This window comes from Panulirus ornatus, chromosome 11, assembly GCF_036320965.1.
Source record: "Panulirus ornatus isolate Po-2019 chromosome 11, ASM3632096v1, whole genome shotgun sequence".
Lineage (NCBI taxonomy): Eukaryota > Metazoa > Arthropoda > Malacostraca > Decapoda > Palinuridae > Panulirus > Panulirus ornatus.
This window is the reverse complement of record NC_092234.1, coordinates 7,959,988-7,969,093: the sequence shown is the minus strand read 5'-3', so window position 1 is coordinate 7,969,093 and position 9,106 is coordinate 7,959,988.

Below are 9,106 nucleotides of genomic sequence, written 5' to 3'. Positions count from 1 at the left end.
TTCTAACTCTTGGTTAACATTGTTCAATTCTTTGTTCATTGTCACACTATCTGTTGAACAGGTTTGAAGCAGAACATGTTACAAGCGATAGAAGTCAATCCATTATGTTCCTATCTTAATTTATCTCTCATTTTTTTTCTCTTTCGTTTAAATATAAAAAAAAAAACGCGAGAGAAAACGGCGAGAGGGTCGCCTTCTTCCCTCTCTGTCGTCATTAAGGGGTAACTTTACGAGATGAACAGAACTGTTTCTAGGTGGAGTTGAAGCACATAATGTATATTAGACTTTGTTAAAAAAACAAACATACCAGAGATATCATAGTAAAACTGATCACGTCATACAAATAATAACACAAAAATACACTATGTGTATAACCTTTGCAATATAGATACACAAATATACGTTTACCAGGTATTCAACCCTTGCAATACAGATGTACATATATACATTTACTGTATCTTCAACCCTTGCAATACAGTTGCACAAATATACATTTACTGTATCTTTAACTCTTGATATAGAGATGTACAAATATACATTTACTGTATCTTTAACCCTTGATATACAGTTGTACAAATATACATTTACTGTATCTTGAACCCTTGCAATACAGTTGCACAAATATACATTTACTGTATCTTTAACCCTTGATATACAGTTGTACAAATATACATTTACTGTATCTTTAACCCCCTGATATACAGTTGTACAAATATACATTTACTCTATTTTGAACTCCTTGATATACAGTTGTATAAACAAATCAGTACTGCATATCTAAGCCCTGACATTATCTTTACACGGTACGAACTATAATTGTTACATCTTGGGGGTCACGTCATTAATCATATTGTTTACGCGTTTTTGAGATTGTGTAAACACATTAATCACATCAGGATTTATCACAGGGAGAAATCTAAACACATCAAAGGCGTCGCGTTCAACGCAGGAAGTTGTGCTCGACGAAGTAAGTGATGTTAAACATAGCCCTTGAAGGGTGAGGGTAATCGCTGAAGATGACAACACTGACGTTACAATCCTTCGACTGTAGCAGTGTCTGCTTGATGTAGCACTTTACTAAAAACCATGAGTTGAGCCATACCTGCTAGATAGAGTCGGCGATGCAACGATGTATTTTTAGTAGTATATCTAACAGCTGTTTTAAGAGAACGTCATGGCTTCGGGTGCTGTTTTATATGCTAAATATAGCCAACATCATTTTCTCTATTAGCAGTGCTTGCTAAATATAGCGAGACCCCAATAGGTAAAAACAAAGAAACAGCGATTTTCACAGCAATACCTTTTGATTAAATTAAGCATTTGCATACAGTAAAAGCAATCCGACCGTGAATAATATCAGTTATAAATATACATACGTAACATTAAACACGGCAAAATATACATATCTATCTATCTATCGTTAAAAACATAGCTACGAGCTCTTTAAACATGGCCAGAGCGTGAGTTAGAGGCGTAAGCCATTGCCACTGAACCTTTATTTCCCTCCTACCCCCCACACACACACACCCTAACCTTGTATACAACCTGTTATCATATATATACGTGTGGAGGAGGGTCATACAACAGAGCCTCATCCCCAACAAAGCAAAAATGACCAATGGGTAACACAGGAGCTGAGATGAAGTCTCCCTTTGTATAACCCTGTCATCTCTCCAGAGACTAAAGATGTCGAAGGAAGGTGTTTTAAGGAAGGGAATCACCAGTGTTTTGCAACAGTTGAACGACTTAATGGCCTTCAATTGGCCTGTTGCTCAAACGGGGTGATGGGACCCACACGATATTCAAGAGTGTTTTAGGTATTAGAGTTATTAAACCTTTTATATTCTCAAACTGTGAGATTAAACAGGTTTTTTTTTATATACTAAAATTGTAAGTTGTAATGTTGTGGGGTTGTATTGAGTTAGAGGAAAAGGATGGATGTCTGTTGTTACAAGACCAGAAAGACTTGGAGACTTTAAGAATGTTTATCTTATTCCCGGAAATTGAAGGGGGAGGGGGAGAGACGTCTGATCTCAGTGTTAAACTGGAATGGGGGGAAAAAAAAATTAAATAATGTGTCTACCGCAAACCAAGGCATTCAAATTGACTAATATTTCTCAACCATTTCTCTTAAATTAAGTACCAGTGAGATATGCAGGGTCTCTCTCTCTCTCTCCTCGTCTACAGAGCACTAATTAAATCCACCCTCCCTTCCCTTCCCTCCCTCCCTCTGCTCCTCGTCGTTCCACACACACACACACACACACACACACACACACACACATGTAATTAGCTTCTCTCATTCACGGCCATACGTCTGACCAGCTCGGGGGGGGGGGGGGGGGTAATTAGTACATCCCACCATCATTGAATAATTAACGTGTAACTTGAGGAGACTTGGTGACCTGGGAATTTGTTAAGTATTACATTATACCATGAAGGTCACGTGCATTTCTCTCTCTCTCTCTCTCTCTCTCTCTCTCTCTCTCTCTCTCTCTCTCTCTCTCTCTCTTTCTCTCTCTCTCTCTCTTCTCTCTCTCTCTCTCTCTCTCTCTCTCTCTCTCTCAGGAACACAGCGGGGTGCCGACGAGAATGGGTGAAGGCGGCAAGTATGAATGTGTATATATGTATATGCCTATGTATGTAACGGGTAAGGCGACGGGAATGGATGAAGGCAGCAAATATGAATATGTGCATGTGTATATATGTATATGTCTATGTATGTAGCGAGGTTGCGACGAGAATGGATGAAGGCAGTAAGTATAAATATGCACATGTGTATATGTGTATATGTCTGTGTATGTAGCGGGGTTGCGACGGGAATGGATGAAGACAGCAAGTAAGAATATGTACATGTGTATATATATGTATATGTCTGTGCATGTAGCAGGGTTGCGACGGGAATGGATGAAGGCAGCAAGTATAAATATGTACATGTGTATATATGTATATGTCTGTGTATGTATATGAATGTATACGTTGAAATGTATAGGTATGTATGTGTGTGTGTGGGCGTTTATGTATATATACATGTGTATGTGGGTGGGTTGAGCCATTCTTTCGTCTGTTTCCCTGCGCTACCTCGCTAACGCGGGAGACAGCGACAAAGTATGATAAATAAATAAATAGTCATGCATAATGCACTTAAACCACAGTGCCCCTTATTAACACCCAGGCCCTAAAAGCCAATACGTGGTTCTCTACCCCTGGCCGCTTCATACGCCATGGAATTCAGCTCAGTGACAGCACGTCGCTCCCTGTATACCACCTCGCTGCAATTCGCTCTATCCCATGCACGCCTCGCACCCTCCTGCATGTTCAAGCTCCTCCAATTCTGAACATGATCATCTTCTTCGTCCACCTCTCCTCACTCGTCCTCTCTAACCCCACCTTGTTCTTTAGTTCCTTTACGACTAGTTAGCAAGTTACAATCACGTCCTTCTAGTTCCGCAATATCTGTAGAACCTCAACTGTGTATCAGCGACCCAAATGACTGCCTAGGTTCATTTAACCGTTTTCTTTATTCATTGTAAAAACAACACTATGAACACCATACGATCCAAATGACTCTCATCCCTGATTGGAGAATCATATTCGGTCGTTGTAGACAGAAAGTAGTTTAAAACAAGTCATAGACAGACACGACCCAAAGACACTGTAAGGACAGAAAGATACCGTCAATACGACGAAGACGAAGAAAGTATATGTAAATAAACAGGAAAAGACAAATAGACGGAAGGGTTGTTTTTTTCTCTTTTTTGACGGCAAAAATAAAACGACTCATTCAAGATGATTAGTGTAATTACATAATGACTTAATTACTGCTATTGAGGTTACAGACCTAATCTAATTAGGGCCAGCTTGTCTCTGTAATACACCAAGCACAAACAGCATATAATGCTGATTCCGTCCCCAAATCTATGAACTTTTGTATTACATAAAGCATGAATAAGTGATAGACAAAAGAAGAGGCATTCACACGTGTGTAATTGAGAGTAGAATTGATTACTATCAATGTGGACGAGTTAGGCAATTACCCAGGAGGGTAGTTAAGGATCGAGAGTCATCTGCAGTTAGTGGAGTAATTATAGCCGACGCAATCAATCATTCAGTGGGTCATGTGAGATGCGTAATTACACAAATACGCACACACATAAATATACAAAGTAGATACTGGAATTATATTTAAGGAGACGAAAGATTATATATATATATATATATATATATATATATATATATATATATATATATATATATATATATATATATATATATATATATGGGATAAAATTGGGAACTGAAGGTGGCTACATATCCCTCTCTCCAGAGGCCCTCACTCGCCATCGTAGTCTCTCATTACATATATCTGAAATCATCGATCGATTGGTGATTAGGAGAAGAGGTTGAACAACGCCGGTAGTCTTGTGGGACAAGACTGCCGCTCACACAGCTCACGAAGGCACCGATAGCTCACAAGATATACGACTCGCACATCCTGAATTTCAGGGAAGAGAAAATATAGAATGAATATATATACATATATTCCTATGAGTCCACGGGGAAAATGACACACGATAAGTTCCCAAGTGCACTTTCGTGTAATAATCACATCTATATATATATATATATATATATATATATATATATATATATATATATATGATAAACGAAAGAAACTGAGGGATATAGGCAAGTAGAAAGACATATAAACACAAAGACAGAACTCAAGACAGATAAGAATGAGGAAAGAAAAGAAGAATAAACTATTTTCTAAATACTTCATTTCATAGAGATGCAAGTGTATAGAAACCAGATAGATAGATAGATAGATAGATAGATAGATAGGTAGACTAATAGTGGGGGAAAGGTTATCCTTACGGCCGGGTATGTTATACAAGGCAATGGTCGCCTCCAATTTCGTCCTCCAAGATAACTAACTGTTGGGGAGGCTTCTGCCTCTCGCTCCATCACCTTGCTCCACCACCGCTGCATGAGGGAGAACTCCCGCTGAAGGTTGAGGGAGAGAGGGAGGGAGGGAGGGAGAGACGCTGGGTGTACCCCCTATCTCTCTCTCTCTCTCCCTCCCCCTTCCCTGACCCTGACAGCTCCTCCATCATCACCCTTGCTCCTCCACGCCACAGGGGCGAAACTCCGACGAAAGATATTGTGGAGGCGATGTTTGTGCCTCCCCCCCCCCCCCCCACCCAGCTCATGTTGTCATTAAGAATCCTTCGTGTGGCTTGGCTCCTTCTTCGTCCTCTCTCTCTCTCTCTCTCTCTCTCTCTCTCTCTCTCTCTCTCTCTCTCTCTCTCTCTCTCTCTCTCTCTCTCTCCCTCTCTCTCCACGTCCCAAACTCTTTGAGACAGTTCAAACTCTCGGAGCCAAAACCGTAACCAGCCCCTGCAGGAGACAGATCAGTGTATTCTCACACACTATAAAGTTGTATCAGTGTCGAAGTTTCCAGTCTGTACCCACATGCCGGATCACGTCCACTTTAAGAGGTGGTTTTCGAAGCCACGCAACGAATCAACAACGTAATGATGCAGGTTATTAGAATCGTGTGGTTAATGGGGGTTGTGACAGAGAGCCTTTGTCACAGGTTATTATAACCGTGTGGTTGATGGGGTTGTGACAAATAGCCTTTGTCACAATCTGTAATCATTTTTTTTTTTTTTTGCGCTAAGCAATACACCACAGAGACCCGTGTGTGTGTGTGTGTGTGTGTGTGTGTGTGTGTGTAAAGACATGTCGTCACTTAATTAAGTAAGTCCACGACAGCAAAGAACAACACATAGGAAGGACAGATAACACAAGACCTGATGGTCTATGACGAGGTTATCTGCTGGAGGACAGTACATGGGAAGGACAGATAACACAAGACCTGATGGTCTATGACGAGGTTATCTGCTGGAGGACAGTACATGGGAAGGACAGATAACACAAGACCTGATGGTCTATGACGAGGTTATCTGCTGGAGGACAGTACATGGGAAGGACAGATAACACAAGACCTGATGGTCTATGACCAGGTTATCTGCTGGAGGACAGTACATGGGAAGGACAGATAACACAAGACCCTGATGGTCTATGACGAGGTTATCTGCTGGAGGACAGTACATGGGAAGGACAGATAACACAAGACCCTGATGGTCTATGACGAGGTTATCTGCTGGAGGACAGTACATGGGAAGGACAGATAACACAAGACCTGATGGTCTATGACGAGGTTATCTGCTGGAGGACAGTACATGGGAAGGACAGATAACACAAGACCTGATGGTCTATGACCAGGTTATCTGCTGGAGGACAGTACATGGGAAGGACAGATAACACAAGACCCTGATGGTCTATGACGAGGTTATCTGCTGGAGGACAGTACATGGGAAGGACAGATAACACAAGACCTGATGGTCTATGACGAGGTTATCTGCTGGAGGACAGTACATGGGAAGGACAGATAACACAAGACCCTGATGGTCTATGACCAGGTTATCTGCTGGAGGACAGTACATGGGAAGGACAGATAACACAAGACCTGATGGTCTATGACCAGGTTATCTGCTGGAGGACAGTACATGGGAAGGACAGATAACACAAGACCCTGATGGTCTATGACCAGGTTATCTGCTGGAGGACAGTACATGGGAAGGACAGATAACACAAGACCCTGATGGTCTATGACTAGGTTATCTGCTGGAGGACAGTACATGGGAAGGACAGATAACACAAGACCCTGATGGTCTATGACGAGGTTATCTGCTGGAGGACAGTACATGGGAAGGACAGATAACACAAGACCTGATGATCTATGACGAGGTTATCTGCTGGAGGACAGTACATGGGAAGGACAGATAACACAAGACCCTGATGGTCTATGACGAGGTTATCTGCTGGAGGACAGTACATGGGAAGGACAGATAACACAAGACCCTGATGGTCTATGACGAGGTTATCTGCTGGAGGACAGTACATGGGAAGGACAGATAACACAAGACCTGATGGTCTATGACGAGGTTATCTGCTGGAGGACAGTACATGGGAAGGACAGATAACACAAGACCCTGATGGTCTATGATCAGGTTATCTGCTGGAGGACAGTACATGGGAAGGACAGATAACACAAGACCCTGATGGTCTATGACCAGGTTATCTGCTGGAGGACAGTACATGGGAAGGACAGATAACACAAGACCCTGATGGTCTATGACTAGGTTATCTGCTGGAGGACAGTACATGGGAAGGACAGATAACACAAGACCCTGATGGTCTATGACCAGGTTATCTGCTGGAGGACAGTACATGGGAAGGACAGATAACACAAGACCTGATGGTCTATGACGAGGTTATCTGCTGGAGGACAGTACATGGGAAGGACAGATAACACAAGACCCTGATGGTCTATGACCAGGTTATCTGCTGATGTAAAAATCAATCCCAAATTCCAAATTCACGTCAATGAAAACAAGATGGTGAAGCAGACGACACCATGAGACCCCCCTACATACACATCCCACAGTGCGTCAGTTATCAGCAGGACACATAACGGAGGTGAAGACACAAGAGGTAAGATAGTGGCAGACTCGCAGGTAGTAGTGATGGAAGGTCGAGGGAGGGAGGGAGGTCGAGAGGGAGGGAGGGAGGCGAAGACCCGTGCTATGACGTACCACCTCAACTTACGTAATGCGTTACTCCCCAGAGTCGAAGAAGGAGGAGGAGGCGAAGAAGGAGGAGGAGGAGGAGGAGTGGTTATGAGGCATGGCTAAGCGGATGTATGATTAAGCTGAGGCAAGGTTAAGCTGAGGCAAGGTTAAGCTGAGGCAAGGTTAAGCTGAGGGAAGGTTTCAAGGTAAGGAGGATAGAGGGAGGGGGGGGGGGAGGAAGGAATAGTGGCCAGGTAACTCTACTGAGAACCCTTGAGCTCTGTTAGAACAACAGGAGATGACGAATTACCATTTGTTACTCTCTCTCTCTGTACACACACACACACACACACACACACACACACACACACACACGAAAGCAAGTTTTTTATGCACAAACATGAGAAAGGGTTGAGGTTGGAACGCCCCCCAAACCACCATAGCTCATCATTTCGTGGTCAACAGTGGAGAGCATTACGACCTCGTTAGAGCTAATAGCTGTATCATTATGGCTCAGGACACGTGTCTGCCTCAACCCCTATCTCTGGACCAGGGAGATGCCTACACCTTGGCTAATTACAACCCTCCCTTGTGCCGCATGGGCAAAAGCGGAGAGGCCCCTTGCGCTCCAGGAGAAACGAGGGAAAGACGGATACTTCTATAGAAGGCGAGGAGCTACGAGACGTAAACAAGATGATGGTTCAGACGAACCCAATGGAGGTTCAGGTTGCGTGTACGACGAACCCAATGGCGGTTCAGGGTATCTAGGTGACATGATGGTTGCTGGCAAGACCTACATCAAATCAGACGAGGTCAAAGCTGGAGGATTGTAAGGTCAACGAGGCGTGCAATGAGATCGTAATGTTCGTGTTCAGGTCATCACAGAATCCTCCGATCTCAAAGGGACCAGTCAGTGAAGCTCAGGACTTTGGAGTGTTGACAGGAAATTGATGGGAAAAAACCATCCGACAGTTGCTGAGTCTCTGAGAGAAAAAGGGAAGTGGGGAGGGAGGGGAGTCAGTCATTCAAGAGAGGTGCAAGCTGGACGAAAAATACCACAACAGAGGAGGCGTCTATTGCTGACATGAAGGGAGAGAGAGTGAAGTCTATTCAATACTATGACTGCCTGACCCTTCCCTCCCTCTCATTGGCAGAAGAGACAGGCGGGAAGCTGAAACTTTCTTCGCGAAGTCAAGGACGACCAAAACTAATAATAAGGCTTCTGGATTTACTGGAATCGTACCTGATTGATCATTAGAAGTTGATAGAAAAAAAAAAAGAGAGAATTGGAAAGAAAACGAATGTGAAGATGTACGTCAAAGTGATTATGATGCGCCTGTGGGGTATACAGAGATGTGTCAAGACCAGATGGACAGTTCAATATTAATGACCTAGGAAGAAAGACCAACAACCCTATCACGGGGGATGTTGTGATACACTTCGTAAGTCTGGACTGTAGTATTATC